The sequence below is a fragment of the Mustela lutreola genome, chromosome 1, assembly GCF_030435805.1.
Source record: "Mustela lutreola isolate mMusLut2 chromosome 1, mMusLut2.pri, whole genome shotgun sequence".
Taxonomy (NCBI): Eukaryota; Metazoa; Chordata; class Mammalia; order Carnivora; family Mustelidae; genus Mustela; species Mustela lutreola.
Genome location: NC_081290.1, coordinates 278,817,383 through 278,832,201, shown reverse-complemented (window position 1 = coordinate 278,832,201; position 14,819 = coordinate 278,817,383). Strand labels below are relative to the sequence as shown.

Below are 14,819 nucleotides of genomic sequence, written 5' to 3'. Positions count from 1 at the left end.
CGGCTGTTGGGTGGTGGATTGGTGGGTGTTCGCTTTACTAATGTGCTTCACAGCTTCTGTGTATCAGCATTCAGCGTCTGTTAGGGGCCAAATTGTGTCCCTCGAAACTCACATTGGAGTCCTGACCTCCAGGGCCTCAGAATGTGGCTGTATTTGGAGATGGCGTCTTCAAAGTGAAGAGGTTAAGTGAAAAATGAAGTCATTAGGGTGGGCTCGAATCCAGTATGGCTGTCCTTTTAAGAGGACATTGGGACATGGGCACAGAGAAAAGGACCATCTTAAAAGTGAAAGGGAGATTTCAGAAGAAGCCAGTCCTGTCCATACCTGCACTTGATCTCAAATTTCTAGCCTCCGGAATTGTAAGAAAATAAATTTTCATTATTTAAGCCCCCAAGTCTGTGGTCCTTTGTTACAGTAGCCCTGGAAAACTAGTAAGTAGAGGTGTCAAATATTTCATCTTTAAGCATTTTTAATTATCGGGGCTCCTGGGTGGCTCAGTCATTAAGCATCTGCCTTTGGCTCAGGTCATGATCCCAGGGTCCTGGGATCAAGCTCTGCATCGGGCTCCCTGCTCAGCGGAAGACTGCTTCTCCCTCTCCTACTCCCCCTGCTTGTGTTCCCTCTCTCGCCGTGTATCTCTGTGTCAGTTAAATAAAATCTTCTAAAAAAATGTAAAAAATAAAGTAAAAAGTTTTAATTATTTTTTTAAAAATCCCATGGGGTAGTAGAAAAATATATATCAAAATGTTAAGAACAGTCATCTCTGAAAGGTGTGATTATGGGGAGTTTTCATTTTCTGTATTTATATTTCTGAACCTTTATTTTTTAATTCACAAGTAGGCAGAGAGGCAGGCAGAGAGAGAGAGAAGGAAGCAGGCTCCTTGCTGAGCAGAGAGCCCAATGCAGGACTCCATCCCAGGACCCTGGGATCATAACCTGAGCCAAAGGCAGAGGCTTTAACTCACTGAGCCACCCAGGCACCCCCCATTTCTGAACCTTTTATATCTTTCATAATGAATATAATAGGGGTTTGTATTTGAAAGAAAACAGAGCATGGATATGACTTGTCCAAGATGGCAGTGAATTGAGTAACCGAGAAAGAAAACTTGAATCACATGTACAATCATTTCCCATTGCTTCTTCATTAACAGACAAGTAAGCAGACATATTGTGTGGGACATCCAAAAATTGCTCCTTGGAAGGGAACCCTTTTTTCCCTCCTTCCCTCTTCTTGCTGCCCAGAATGCAGTTGTGATGGCTGGAGCTTTGGCTGCCACCTTGAGGCAAAAGGTAATATCAACAGCAGAGGAGAAAGAGTCAGTCAGAGTGAGTCTCTGAAGACTTCAATGAGCTACTCTACCAATTCTGAGCTGCCTGCCTACCTCTGGATCTCTTTTATATGTGAGAATAAACTCTAATGTGTTTAAGCCAACATAAATGAAGTCTTTCACTTGCAAATAAACCAAATCCTAATTACACAGTTTCTTTAGTCGTTTCATATTAGAGTTAAGTTAGTGAGGGGAGAAGCAGTATTGAATAATCTTTTAATAATTTATCATAAATTGGAGGGATGGCAAAAATGGTATCTTTCCTGGGAGTAACAGACAGGACCAGGCTGATGATACTTTTTAAAAATAGAAGAAGCTATGTTTATTTTCTGTTATCAAAATGAAAACAAATGTCATGTCGTTTTGTTGATGACACCGGCTGTAACTGTTTGAGTTTTTTATGTTATTAAGAAGAGAAGAGTTTTTATGGCACCTATGGTACAAAGGACAGCCTGCCTCAGCTGTGGGCCTTTGCCCTTACAAATTACCTACTTGTTCAAGTCTGTTTCTCCATCTGTAAAAGGGGGCATAAAGCAGCTGGGATTGTGACAAGGAATAAATTCAGTTATATTTGTGAGTGTGCTTAACAATCAGTAAAAGCTGTGGGGTACCCAGCGGGCTCAGTCAGTTAAGCATCTGCCTTTGACTCAGGTCATAATCTTGGGGTCTCAGGATCCAGCCCCACGCCGGGCTCCCTGCTCAGCAGGAAATCTATTTCTTCTCCCTCTGCCCCTCCCCACACCTGCTCGTGCTCTCTCTCTCTTTTAAATAAATGAATAAATATTTTTTTTTAAATCATGTAAAAGCTTAAAAAAAAACTTCAATAAAGCTTCACTGTATTAACACACTCCTGCATCGTATGAAGTCCCAGTATTTCTAGGCTTCTCTATGGCATGTCTAATATTCCCAAGGAAGTCTTGGGCCCCACTTGGGTTAGATCTGCTGTGCTTCAAAGATAGTCTTGAATAATTAATAATTACAGGTAGCATGGACTGATCATTTACTCTATGACAGATTTCATTCGTGCATTTTCATTTAATCCGTCCCTCAAAACCTTGAGAAATAAACGCTGTTCACATGGTCATTAGGAAACTGTTGAAAGGTTTAAGTAAATCCCCCCAAGATCGCATTCCCTTCGCACAAGCAGAACAGGGACCCCAGTGATCAGGGTCCCGAGGCAGAGTAACGCATCACTCTTACAAAGCCTCAGTGAGCCAATGCCGCCTCCTGCTGGGGGGTTAGAGATTTTCCCAGATAGTAGGCAGGTCCCATTTTTTAAGTATACAATTATTCCCTGTGGGACTGTCTACCAAATAGATACACAATGTGGTCTTCCTTTCTAGGACCGACCGTTCCCCTTGGTCACCCCAGAGTAGAGGGCTGAATGACCTCCCGGGAAGTTCTGTTAAAGTCCTGTTCCGATATCCTGGCAGTTCCCGCCTCACTTTTGTGTCTTTCTACTTTCGGTGAATTTCATCAGCCTACTGCACTAACTGGACCTAAATTGGAAGAACAATTGGCTCAGACGAAGTACTTGCTCCGGGGAAAGTGAGACAGCCAGGCAGACCATTCCTTGGTAACCACAGAGAGAACCATTCATTCCTCTTTTCCACGCTCAGTGCAGCCCTGAAACTAGAAGGCTTTAAGCATTGTTTGGACAAAGCGTGCATGAGTGGCTCTGACCCCCATGGCTCTATGGCAGTCCCAGTCCAGGCTTACCACCAAGGGCAGTATCTGTCAGGGGTCCAGCCTGCCTTGCCTTTCCTGTGGGTTGAGGGAACCACATAATGTAAGCCTGACCTATAGGGGGAATGGTTTCCTGTTGTGGGTGCCCTGGAAACGCCCTCTTTAGGAGCAGGTACTCAACCCAGCTGCTGACATCATCAGTGCCTCCTGGCTCTCCACTGAGCCTGTCTCCCTCTGGGAATCGCCCTCACCCCCAAGGAAATGCCTCAGGCTGGGCCACCTTCTTGGATGCAGCCTGGAAGCAACAATGGACTGTGCTGTGCTGCGAGTGCCCCCAGCCACCTTGCGTAAAGGGCGGAAGCCTGGGATGGGCTCGTCACAGCCAAGTGCCTCTCAGGCCCGCTTCTTCCTCAGATCTGGTTTCCTCCTCCTGCTCACAGTGAGCCTCTGGAACGTGTGCACCTACCGCCACATTCAATCCAGCCTCTGCATCTCTTGTAGAAAGCTGCACGTGGTCCCCAACTGCTGGTTCTTTTCCCCTCTTGTGACTCCAGTGACAATAACAAAAATTGGGGTCACTTTAACCCCTAATCACTCCGATTACACTTGGAATAGAACCCACACCACTCTGGAGGCCTGTGCCCCCGGCCCTTCATCCCTCCACCTCAGTCACCGCCTCTCCTCTCCTCCTCGGGCCTTCCCACCTAGTGACCATCCTTAGGGCCAGTCAGTGGCTCAGGGGAGGGGTGTGAGACTCTTGATCTCAGGGTTCTGAGTTCGAGACCTACACTGAGCGTAGAGATTACTTAAACAGAATAAAGTCTTTTTTTAAAAAAATGACTATCCTGTGTGCCTGGATGGCTCATTTGGTTGATCGACTGCTTTCAGCTCAGGTCATGACCCTGAAGTCCTGGGATCAAGTCCTGTATCAGGCTCCCTGCTCAGGAGGAAGTCTGCTTCTCCCTCTGACCATCCCTGTCTCATGTTCTCTGTCTCGAATAATCTTTTTTTTTTTTTTTAATTATTATCTCCATTCATTCTTTCCTTCTCTAACTCCTCCCCAGTCCCCAGATCTTAGAGAAAGTTCATCCCTGTTTGAAACGGGTGACACCTGTTAATTCTTTGATCGCACCTCACCTGCCCTCCACATTACTGTATGTATGTATAGGATTACATCTTTTCTCTATGAAAATACTATATATATTCATTTCTGTGTTTCCTGCTCAATACCTGGGTGTTCCCAAGATCCTCTATATTCCATGAGGAACGAGAACCTATTTGTACATTCACTATCCTGTCCCTAACACCTGGCTCAGGCCTGGAGATGTTCTAGCAGATGCTCAATAAACATTTGTTACATGTGAATAGGCCAGGCTGTGTGCTACCGGCATGCGGGAACTGCAGATGACAGACACAGATCTACAGGTCACATGCTGGAGGAACTCGCCCTGTCGCAGCTATCATATGTGAAGAACACAAATAACTTAAGGCGAGACAGCAAATATCACCGCAAATCCTATGAGTCCTGTGGAGGGAGCATTACTTCAAGGCAAGGAAGGAAAGGAGATGCTGTGTAGGGAGATATTGTGCCGGGCGTTAAAAGAAGGGGAAGCATTCGCAGAGGCACCCACGTGGGAAAGCACAGGGCAAATGTGGAAACAGACGTTGGGACCAATTTAACGGGAGCATGGAATACATCAAGACATTAGAGCAAGAGACTGCCTGAAAAGAAGTCACTACAGATTGTCCTTATTTGCTAGGCTGAGAGATCTGGGCTGTATTCCGGAGGCAGCGGTGACCGACGATGACTCAACTCAGCCTTTGAAAACATTAAGAAAAATGCTCTTTTCAGATATACAAGTAGAAATAATAGTAGACACCCATATGCTTCTCACCAACATCCAACAGTTAACATGGGGCTCTATTAGGTTTGGGGTGCCTGGGTGGTTCAGTGGGTTAAAGCCTCTGCCTTCAGCTCAGGTCATGATCCCAGGGTCCTGGGATCAAGCCCCACACCAGGCTCTCTGCTCAGCGGGGAGCCTGCTTCCTCCTCTCTCTCTCTCTGCCTGCCTCTCTGCCTACTTGTGATCTCAGTCAAATAAATAAAATCAATTAAAAAAAAAAAAACATGGGGGTGGCGCCTGAGTGGCTCAGTGGGTTAAGCTTCTGCCTTCAGCTCGGGTCATGATCCTAGGGTCCCTGGGAACGAGCCCCACATCTGGCTCTCTGCTCAGCGGGGGGCCTGCTCCCCTCTCCTCTCTCTGCCTGCCTCTCTGCCTACTTGTGATTTCTGTCAAATAAATAAATAAAATCTTAAAAAAAAAAAACCATGGGGGCTCTATTGCTTTATAGAGATATACAGATGCATGGAATAGATACACAGATATAAATGTGTGTGTGTGTGTGTATGTGTGTGCATTCCAGAGTATGTATTACTTTTTCTTGGCTCATTCTTTCTTATTCTTTTAATCTTTCTTTCCTTTTCTGAGCCATTTCCAAGGAAATTACAAACACTATGACTCTTCATTCCCAATTATTTCTCCTAATATTAAAGGTGCTTTTCCTTCATAGCCATCATACCAATATCACATTGAACAAATGTAGTAACTGCCTAACATCATCTAATACCAATCCTTTTTCAAATTTCCCCAGTTATCCTCCAAATGTATAAAAAGCTGTTTTGTTTTGTTTTGTTTTTCAGAACCAGAATCTAATTAGGTATGAGGTTGTGTCTTTCAATTTGTGGTTTTTTTTGTTTGTTTGTTTGTTTGTTTTTAATTTAGGACCATCACCCCCTGGCCCTTTTTTATGACATCAATTTCCCTTAATCTTTAGGTCTTGTCTTCTAGAAAACCAGTTGTCTTTATAGAACACCTCACATTCTTGATTTATCTGATGGTCTTCCTTCGGGGTGTTGTTTAACTGATTGCTCCAGCTCCTATAAACCAAAGGTTAGATTTGAAGGCTTGATTACATTCAGAATTCAGCATTTAGGGCAAGAAATTTTCATTAGCAGTGCTGTATACTTCATGCTGCAGCACACCAGGAACCTCATAAAAATATTGATTGTCCCAGGGTGAATGATGCTAAGTTGGATAGCTGACTTAAGGCGGGAACAGCCAGGTTTCCCTACTGTAAAAGTAGCTCATTATCCTTTGTGACTGACAAGTAATCTGAGGGATATGCCTGGCAGTCCAAGTCACATTTTTGTAGCTGTTTAGTTTTAGCAAACATTTCCAAGTGCATTTAATCACAACAGCATCCCAGTAAGGTTTGATACCCATTTAAGAGAAGTGAAAACTGAGGCTCAGGGGCCTGAGTGACTTTCCCGAAGTCGCAAAACCAATAACTAGCAAAGGCAGGACACAAACATAAAGGGATTCGCTTTAATTCAGTTTTATTTTTCTTTTTAAAAATATCACAATTAGGGTGCTGAGTTGGTTAAGCATCTGCCTTCAGCTCAGGTCACGATACTCGGGTCCTGGCATCGAGCCCTGCTTCAGGGTCCCTGCTCAGTGGGGAGTCCACTTCTCCCTTACCCACTCCCCCTGGTTGGGCTCTCTTTCTCTGTCAAATAAATAAATGAAATCTTAAAAAAATTACAAATCACAAATAATCTACATCTAACTGCAGGTTTTCAAAGTGTATCCTCTCTTCAGAATTCAATAACTATTTCTCTTTTATATCAACATTTTCTGAAAAAGAGTATTCTTCACTTTCTTTTTTTTTTTTTTAAGATTTTATTTATTTATTTGACAGAGAGAAATCACAAGTAGATGGAGAGGCAGGCAGAGAGAGAGAGAGAGGGAGGGAAGCAGGCTCCCTGCCGAGCAGAGAGCCCGATGCGGGACTCGATCCCAGGACCCTGAGATCATGACCTGAGCCGAAAGCAGCGGCTTAACCCACTGAGCCACCCAGGCGCCCCTATTCTTCACTTTCTTGATACCAGAGAGCACAATGCCATGGAAATGCAGTTTGTTTTAAAAGGTCAGAACGGCTATTTGTGTTGCGGATTTAAACTAGCAAAATGTAACAGGTGCCGGATTCCCCAAAGCTCAGTTTGTAACAAGAGTTCACAACATCCCCATGTTCAATGAGCTACTGACTCTGAGACTGTCACAAACCTGTGAGCCAGGGCAATGATGCTAAAGCCAACCAGGGCCCTCAGGTCTGGAGGAGACACCCACCTGGAGAAGCACACAGAAAGGCAGGGCCTCTCGAGTTGATTTTCTCCTCCCAGCGGGGTCAGCAGCCCGTGGGACAGAATGAGGAGTGCTGCGAGGAGGACTGGGGAGACCCGGACGCTGAGGCCTCCCCCCAGCCCACCCCAAGGATGTCCCTGGAGGCTCTCGGTCTCCTCACCAGAAAGAATTCAAGAAGAGACCAGACACCCCGGGTGAGCGGTGCGAGCCAGGGAAGTTTGAGTTCCAGTACCCTCTGCAGACATGAGAGCCCTGGCACACTGGCAGTTGCGTTTCTACCTCTCCCTGACAGCTGTACAGGGAGGAATGTTACTGGAGGCAGAGGTTTCCTGGAAGCCGGATTTCATACTTTTTCTTTCTTATTTGGCCAGGGGTTTCCGGCCTTCTTGGTTAGCCAGCTTGGTTTCATCTGGTTTCTTATGGCTTTGGGACAGGGGCCAGGACAGGCCTCTGACCTTCTGATGACAGAACTGCCCACGAATTCCCCTTTTCTGGTCTCTGGGTATTCTGTTAGAACCTGACTAGCTGCTGCTTCTAACATTTCTCCTTCAAGCACTCTGGGCCCTTAGAATCTGGGAAGGGAAAATTCCCTTCATGCTGGTCTGGGACGTTCACCTTGCCTGAGGGTTCCAGAAGCCCTTACTCTCTAAGTTTCAGGATACCTGGATGGACAGTGGGGAGCAGAAAGAAGTCACAGGCTTGGGGCAGAGGGTGTTAATAGGTTTCATCTTCATGGGGGATGGGTTGGAATCCCTGGTGCGCCATCATTTGATAATGAAATGGTGGGGACTCTGGAAGAGACAATTTGATAAGAAAATTAAACAAACAAGGTCCAGAAGGCAAAAGCAACAATATAGCCACTAGTAGTCCTGAAAAGGTCAAGGATGGGGTTACAGGTGGGAAGCTCTTACGTCCAGCATTCCAGATATTAATAGCAGGATCAGCCCCTTTGGCCATTGGATGTAGCCATTAGACTGGGGCTTCTAATTCTGGGATGTTTTCTTCCACCTGGCCAGTGGTGTTAATGTAGGTGCAACACCTTCTGTTAATGACAGCATATACTCCATCTTGTTCAGCCAAAAATTAAATGTAAGGCCAGCCTGTTGTCTGTAATTACATTGGCCAAAGACAAGTATGACCTGGTAGAGATCTGAGAAATGCGATACAATGGGGAACGCTGGTTCATCCAAGGCTGCTGTCAGATTTCGCAGGGTGGAGCCACGATATGCAAATCCCCAAGGAGCTAAGGCACTGCCAGCCAACAGAAGGCCTATAGCCCTTTTGGTTCTGGAGTGGGGTGGGCAGATATACAGGGATTCCAGGGTGCAACTGCCCCAATGTTTGAGGTTATCAGTACACTGAAATCCTAGGGCCAATACACGCTGAGTAAAGATGGGTCCCTGTGGATTGTGAGAAGGATGTACACAGATAAGGAGACAGTTGGCAGAGGTACATAAGGTCATGGGATAACCTGCTGTTCCTAGCTCCTGGAGCTGTTGGGCCTATAGGTAAGAGTTATTGTGTGTGCATTTGGGGAATCAGGGCCTGCCCCCCCCCCATATCCTAGGGAATTGGAAAGTGGTGGTGAAGGGAGAAATTAAACAGTAATGCTGAATGGTGTCCAGTGAGGCCATGATCCAAAACATGGATGTACTGAGGTTTTACTTGAAAGGATGGGATTGGCATATACCGAATGGGTGGCATTGTAACCCGTGTCAGTTATATTTTCTAAGCAGGCATGCCACATTCCATGCCTGGAATACTGAATTAAGACATCAGAAAATCATCTGATGGTCCAGGGGTCACTGGCAAAGTGAAGTCCAGAGGCTGCCCCTGGAGGTGATGCTATTTGGCAGCTGACTGATCTTTCAGGGTCTGTTTTTATGGGTTGAATTATTGGAGTTATCTGCAAGTGGAGCTTAGGAAATAAGCAGGGTCCACTACCTGAAGTATCGGGGTGCAAGGAAGGGATAGGTCAACACAGACCCAATTAGGGCTGATAAGAATCCCTTCTAGGGAAGGGGCACTCAGCCTGGTAGTATTTTTGATGGAGTTATTTTAGGAGAATGAGCAGGATGAAAGAGGGGGTAAGAAAGATCTTTCTGGGGATGTAAGTGACAAATCCAGCAGTTGGAAGAGTTATTTCCCTTGCAGATAATGTTGGACTCCTTCATCGATCTCCGTAGGTTAGAGCAGTAATGAGAGTGAGAAAAAATGACTTCTAGAGCCATGTCTGAAGGTTAGACCCAATAGGAAAGATGTTTTTTGTTTTGTTTTGTTTTGTTTGAAGGAGGGGGGTGGCTTAAGGATAACAAGAAAAACAACTCAGAGGCTCAAGTAGACAAAGCATAAGAAAATCCAGAACTCCGAACGTTATAGCTTTTACACACACAAAAAAATACCATAAAGCTAAAACAAATGTATATATTAAATACAAGGGGGAAAAAAATACAAAACCAATAAATTCAAATTTACATTTAAAAAAAAAATCCAGGCAATAGCTAAACGTATGAAGCAAATACTCATCATAAGGTATCAATCACTTTTTTTTTTTTTTTTTTAAAGAAGTAGCGTAGATTTTCCACTGGCTCACGGGAAAGGGATGGAATGTCACAGTTTTTGACTGTGGGCAGCCTGGACCCACGAGTTTATTTCTAGACAAATGAACCCAGCTCATTATACCTTAGAGCTTAGCTGCTGTTGGGTGCTAAGAAAAACCTGGTAGGGTCTCTACCATTTGGGGTTTAATTGATCTGAAGGTAAACCCTCCTTCCAGGTCTTTAATAAAACCATGTCTCCTGGCTTGATCCAAGAGACAGGCTTTTTCTTGGACAAAAAATCTTGCCGTAGTCAAGGATACCTGCTGTACCTGTCTTAGGCTGATTAAATGTTTTATAAATTTGTGAGCTTCTGAATCAAACAGCAGATCTGCTATTAAGAAAGGCCTCATATAGCATTCCACAGGGGCTGAGTCTGAGGTTCCTTTTGGGGGCCATTCTCATTCTTAAGAGAGCTATGGGCAGGAGTTTCATCCAGGATTCTGAGGTTTCCTGACAAAGTTTGGCCAAGATTTGATTAACCCTCTTGACCTTTCCCAAGGATTGGGGCCTCCAGGCAGTGTGAAGGTGATAATGAATTCCCAGGGCAGAAGGCACTTGCTGAGTCACCGTTACAATAAAGGATGGGCTATTACCACTCTGCCGAGACTTTGGAGGCCCAAAATGCAGGATAACTTCCTTTAGTAGAGCTTCTGCTACCTCTTGAGCTTTTTCTGTTCTAGCAGGAAGAGCCTCTATCCAACCAGTGAAAGTGTCCACAAAGACCAGGAGGTATTTACATCCCTGAGATGGGGGCATCTGAGTGAAGTCTATCTGCCAGTCCTCTCCAGGTTATGTGCCTTGTCTTTGGATGGGCTAGAGAAGGGGAGGTGTTCTTGTGACATATGTTACAGGTCCTGGTGACTTCTTTGATCACCCATGACAGGGTAATTCCTGACTTTAAGACTCTAAGGAGGTTAACACGTCTCTTCCCAAATGAGAAAAGTCATGTAGTCCCTTGATGATTCTCCACCAGGATGCCTAGGGAAGCGTCACCTTTTGATGTCCACTGTCCCTTGGGATGGAGCTGGTAGTCTTTCTGCTGAGTCCAGTTTATTTTATTTACTTATTTTATTTATATTATTGGTAGTCTTTCTGCTGAGTCCAGTTTACTTCCTTCTTTGTATAATGGGACCTTTCCTGGAGGGTTGGTCCATGAAAGAGTAAAGCTGTATTGGGAGTTTGGGGCCTTAAAGCCATCTTTTGGAGCTTTCTACAAATATCTGGACTGCCCTGGCTTAAAAAATGAGTTCCTAGGACCAACATTCCCTCTGGGGTATCTGGATTGACACTGGTGAACTTTTGTGGTCCTTCTACTGGACGGGGTAGAAAAGAGCAGGATTGTCATTGGGTCCTTGGGTGATCTCCCTCAGATTATCATAGTTTACTAGCTTGATACATCTTCTCTCGCTCTCCAGGAGGCACAGTACCATGTGGTCCCTGAGGTCTAGTCCCTGCTGCCCAGGCTGATAATTCCAATTAGGGTCTATCTGAGGTATGACAGTCATTCCAACTGGGGGATCTGTTAGGCTGGGTAGCATGAAGTTCTCCTCTTCTGCCTGCGTACAGAATTGCTCCTCTGGATGGTAGTGATGGAACAGAATGACCAGAAGGTCCTTCCAGGTTGGATCAAAAGAATGGAGTCAGGCTCCTGAATTCCTCAGTAAATTTGTTAGGATCCTCAGAAAACCAGCTTAGCACTCATGGCACTGCCTGAAATCTAACATCAAAAAGGGGACGAAGAGTCTTTGTGGTCCCCTAAGTTCCACCCACCACATCCTGGAGGGGGCAGAGGAACTTTTTCTTTTGGTCTCAGTCTGGCCAAAGAGGGTAGACTGGTTGCTAGGGTGAGGGACTGGTTGCTTAGGCTGGAGCCAATGGTGCTGAGGTATTTCCGAGGGGAGCTACTACAAGAATTCCTTTCTTGGGGCCAAGATCTAATGACCCCACCTCCCACTGTGCATGTTTTATATTTGTCAGGGGCATCCCTGAGGGCCATAAAGGCCTGGATGGAAAGGAATCTCTACTCTTTTCTTGCATTGTATGGAAGACATCAACTTACAATATGGTTTTATAGTTAAGACTATCATTTTCTGACCAGATCTCCCCTCTAGCTTATATGGTGGCCAAGCAATGTTACAAAAGAAAATAAGCATTTTCCTATTTAGGCTTTCAAATAGAAGCTGATCCCAGTGTCTCAAAATACACCCCAGGGGGCGTCTTTGGGGATAGAGGTGGAATTTCCCATTGCCTTCAGGGAGAGAGCTGACGCCTGTAACAAGAAAAGGAGCAACTAAACCAGGTTCCCATTACCAGAAGCCTGGAGTCCTATTTCCCTGAGGAGAGTTAGCTCTCTCTCTGAAACCTGAGAGGATCTCAAGTGGTTACTCTTCTAGAAAGTTCCAATGGCGAGTGGACTGTGGATGATCCCAGCCTACTGTCCATCCACCCCTGAAATCACGGCTATGGCCAGCATGCCGTGTGATGACCCAGCAGCCCTGACACCCCAGGGCCCTCGCCTTTTTCCAGCACCTGCTCTCCCAGAAGTGATGGCCTCCCTGAAGACCCAACAGAAATGATGCCTGATAATTAACCCTGATGTCCCAGGATGGATCCTTTCAAAACGGGCATTATCATGATTTCAAGATCTCTGAATATCCCACCTCCCTTGCTCTGATACGCCTCTTAACAGCTGATGGCAAACAATAGCTACCAAACAGGAATCTCTTGGGTGATCTAAACATTTCTTGTCTGGCCTGTTGATCTCTCCCTCACTTTGTGGGCAGTTCTGGTGAAACTAACCTCTATTTTCCAGTTCTCTTTGCATCCCTGAATTATTTGGGTTGAGTCACATAAGTGGTGGATAAGGCATACCCACAGGGAGAGATCTCAAAAACTGGGGTCCTTTGCCAGGGAGTAAAATGGTTTATAGCTATTTTATGGTGATCACAGTCTGAGCTGGCAGTCATGCAGGACCTCTGCGATTCTGGAAAGGACATCTCACAGGTCTTTATGTCCCACCACCAACAGAGGAGAGTGCAGAAGAAGGTAGGAGAGGAAACAGTTGAAGGCAGACAAAGTGGGTCAGTGTCCCATGACCAAGAGGCAGAGTCCTATAGACAGAGTCACCTTGGGACCAGTGAAGAGGATCTCAGTGTGCTGCTGTGTCACCTGCACGAGTGAATGAGTGACCATGGAGCACTCTCTTACACGTCTCAGTTTCTCCCACCAGAAGTCTAAGACAACCAGAGTGGTTCGGAGCACTGGAGGATCAGTCCTTGTGTGTACATACAGAGATGAGCCAAAGTCTTAATTACTAGTGAGATGCAAAACCCATGGGACTCTTGCACATCCTGAGAAATAATCTCCGACACTTCCATAAAACTTTTAGTCACCGAAGAGTGACTGTTGGCTGGAAGGAGCAAGTGTCCCTTGATTCTTTGGAGCTGAAAATTAATCTCTCATAAATGCCACCGGACCATCCGGTTCCCTGGTAGACCAGAGAGGACAGCAAAGGAGGAGTGGTGAGTTGACTAAGCAACTCTCCAGCACTTAGGCGAGAGCTGGAGGCTCACCAGGGTGGAGAGGGTCCCTCAATGCGCTGTTCCTTCCTTCTGGCTGGCTTGCCAAAACGGTGCCGCCGGTAGGCTGGGGAGACCCTGGCCCCTGTGGCCTCCGCCCAGCCCATTCCAAGGATGTCCCCGGACGCTGCTGGTCTCACTGCAAGAAGGAATTCAAGCACAGACCAGACACAGCGGATGAGCGGTGCAAGCAGGAAAGTTCATCGAAGCGCAAGCAGGCTCCGCAGGCGCGAGCGGGCCGGCTCGAGCGCTGCACGCCGGGGGCTCGGGTTTCCATCCTTTACGGACAGGTGTTAACCAGGGCTGCAGTATCTATTACCTGCGGCGGGGAATTCTCGAAAGCAGGGCTTCCCGCCATTTCTTCCTTATTCCGTCGGGGTTTCCAGCCTTCTTTGTCAGCCGGGGGGGCCAGTCCGGTTTGGTCCAAGTTTCCCGCGGCTGTTTGGGGAGGGCCGCCAGGTCGGGCCTCCGACTTTCTGACCGCGCCGGCCGCGATGCCCCCTGCTCTGGACTCCTGAAGCCTAACGAGCTGCCTGCTCCAACAGGGGCAGACGACCGCCCGGAATCAGGAGCTAAGGGCCGTGGTGCGAGGAGGAGCAAAGCGGGGAAGGGAACTGGGAGGATCTTGGACGCGCGAAGGAACTGGGGAAGCGGTCTGTGGACGCCGCAGCAGCCCGGGCCTCCCGCTCAGAGCCAGCTGCGAGGACGACGCCCTCAAAGAGGGCTTCCCGCAGGCAGTGGCAAACGACGGAGAGTCGCTCCTCCCAACAGGAAACGACGGATGTCTTTGACTCAGGAAGAGAGACTCCAACCCCGCGCCTTTGCGAAAAAAACGCTTCTGGCAAGAGGACTCGGCTCGCCGACCCCGAAGAGCCGGGAGCAAGCAGACACGCCCCCAGGCGGGCTTCCCGGATCTTATTGGTTGTCTCCAGTCAGCCCCTCTCTCAATTGGTCAGCACTGCCCAGCGTCAGCTGTCACAGACACTATCCAGAACCAATCATCTCTAATCCCCACTCTGGCTCTCTTCCAACATGTGAGTGACCTTTAGACGAACCAATAAGATAGGGAAAGTGAGGATGTGAAAACGAGACTCCTTCCCTTTTTCTTCCTCTCGTTCAGCAAATGGTAGCTAAGGCTGAGCAGCTGACACCAACCACCAATCCGTAAGGGCGGAACTGGGGCGCACAGAAGAGTGATGGCAGGGGGTGACGTGGCAGTGACGGGATCATAAACTGAAATGAGTGGCGGAAACCCTGGCCAATCCGTGACCGAATTGGCCGGGCACTCTGCATTCTCGGGTCCTCCCGGAGCGCCGGAGACTCCGGGAAAGCACCAATGGGCTTGTACGTGAGTCTGATTGGCCTTCAGCTGAACCAATCAGCAGCGTGCCTGCGGGACGCGTCCCACCCCGGGCTCTCACTGGG

General features: G+C 47.0%; 1 long non-coding RNA gene across 4 annotated transcripts; it reads right to left on the bottom strand.

The window, feature by feature from the left end:
* Positions 1–1,377: 1,377 nt before the first annotated feature.
* Positions 1,378–14,772, bottom strand: LOC131813110 (uncharacterized). 4 transcript variants are annotated; one of them, XR_009346621.1, is made up of 3 exons: positions 12,943–14,772; positions 7,879–8,007; positions 1,378–5,952 (listed from the first exon to the last, which is right to left on the bottom strand). It is a non-coding gene; the product is annotated as an uncharacterized LOC131813110 (long non-coding RNA). The 4 variants fall into 4 exon arrangements; XR_009346616.1 differs by lacking the exon at positions 1,378–5,952 and adding an exon at positions 6,387–6,581 and having other exon boundaries at positions 7,832–8,007; XR_009346609.1 differs by lacking the exon at positions 1,378–5,952 and adding an exon at positions 6,387–6,581.
* Between the last annotated feature and the right edge of the window lie 47 nt (positions 14,773–14,819).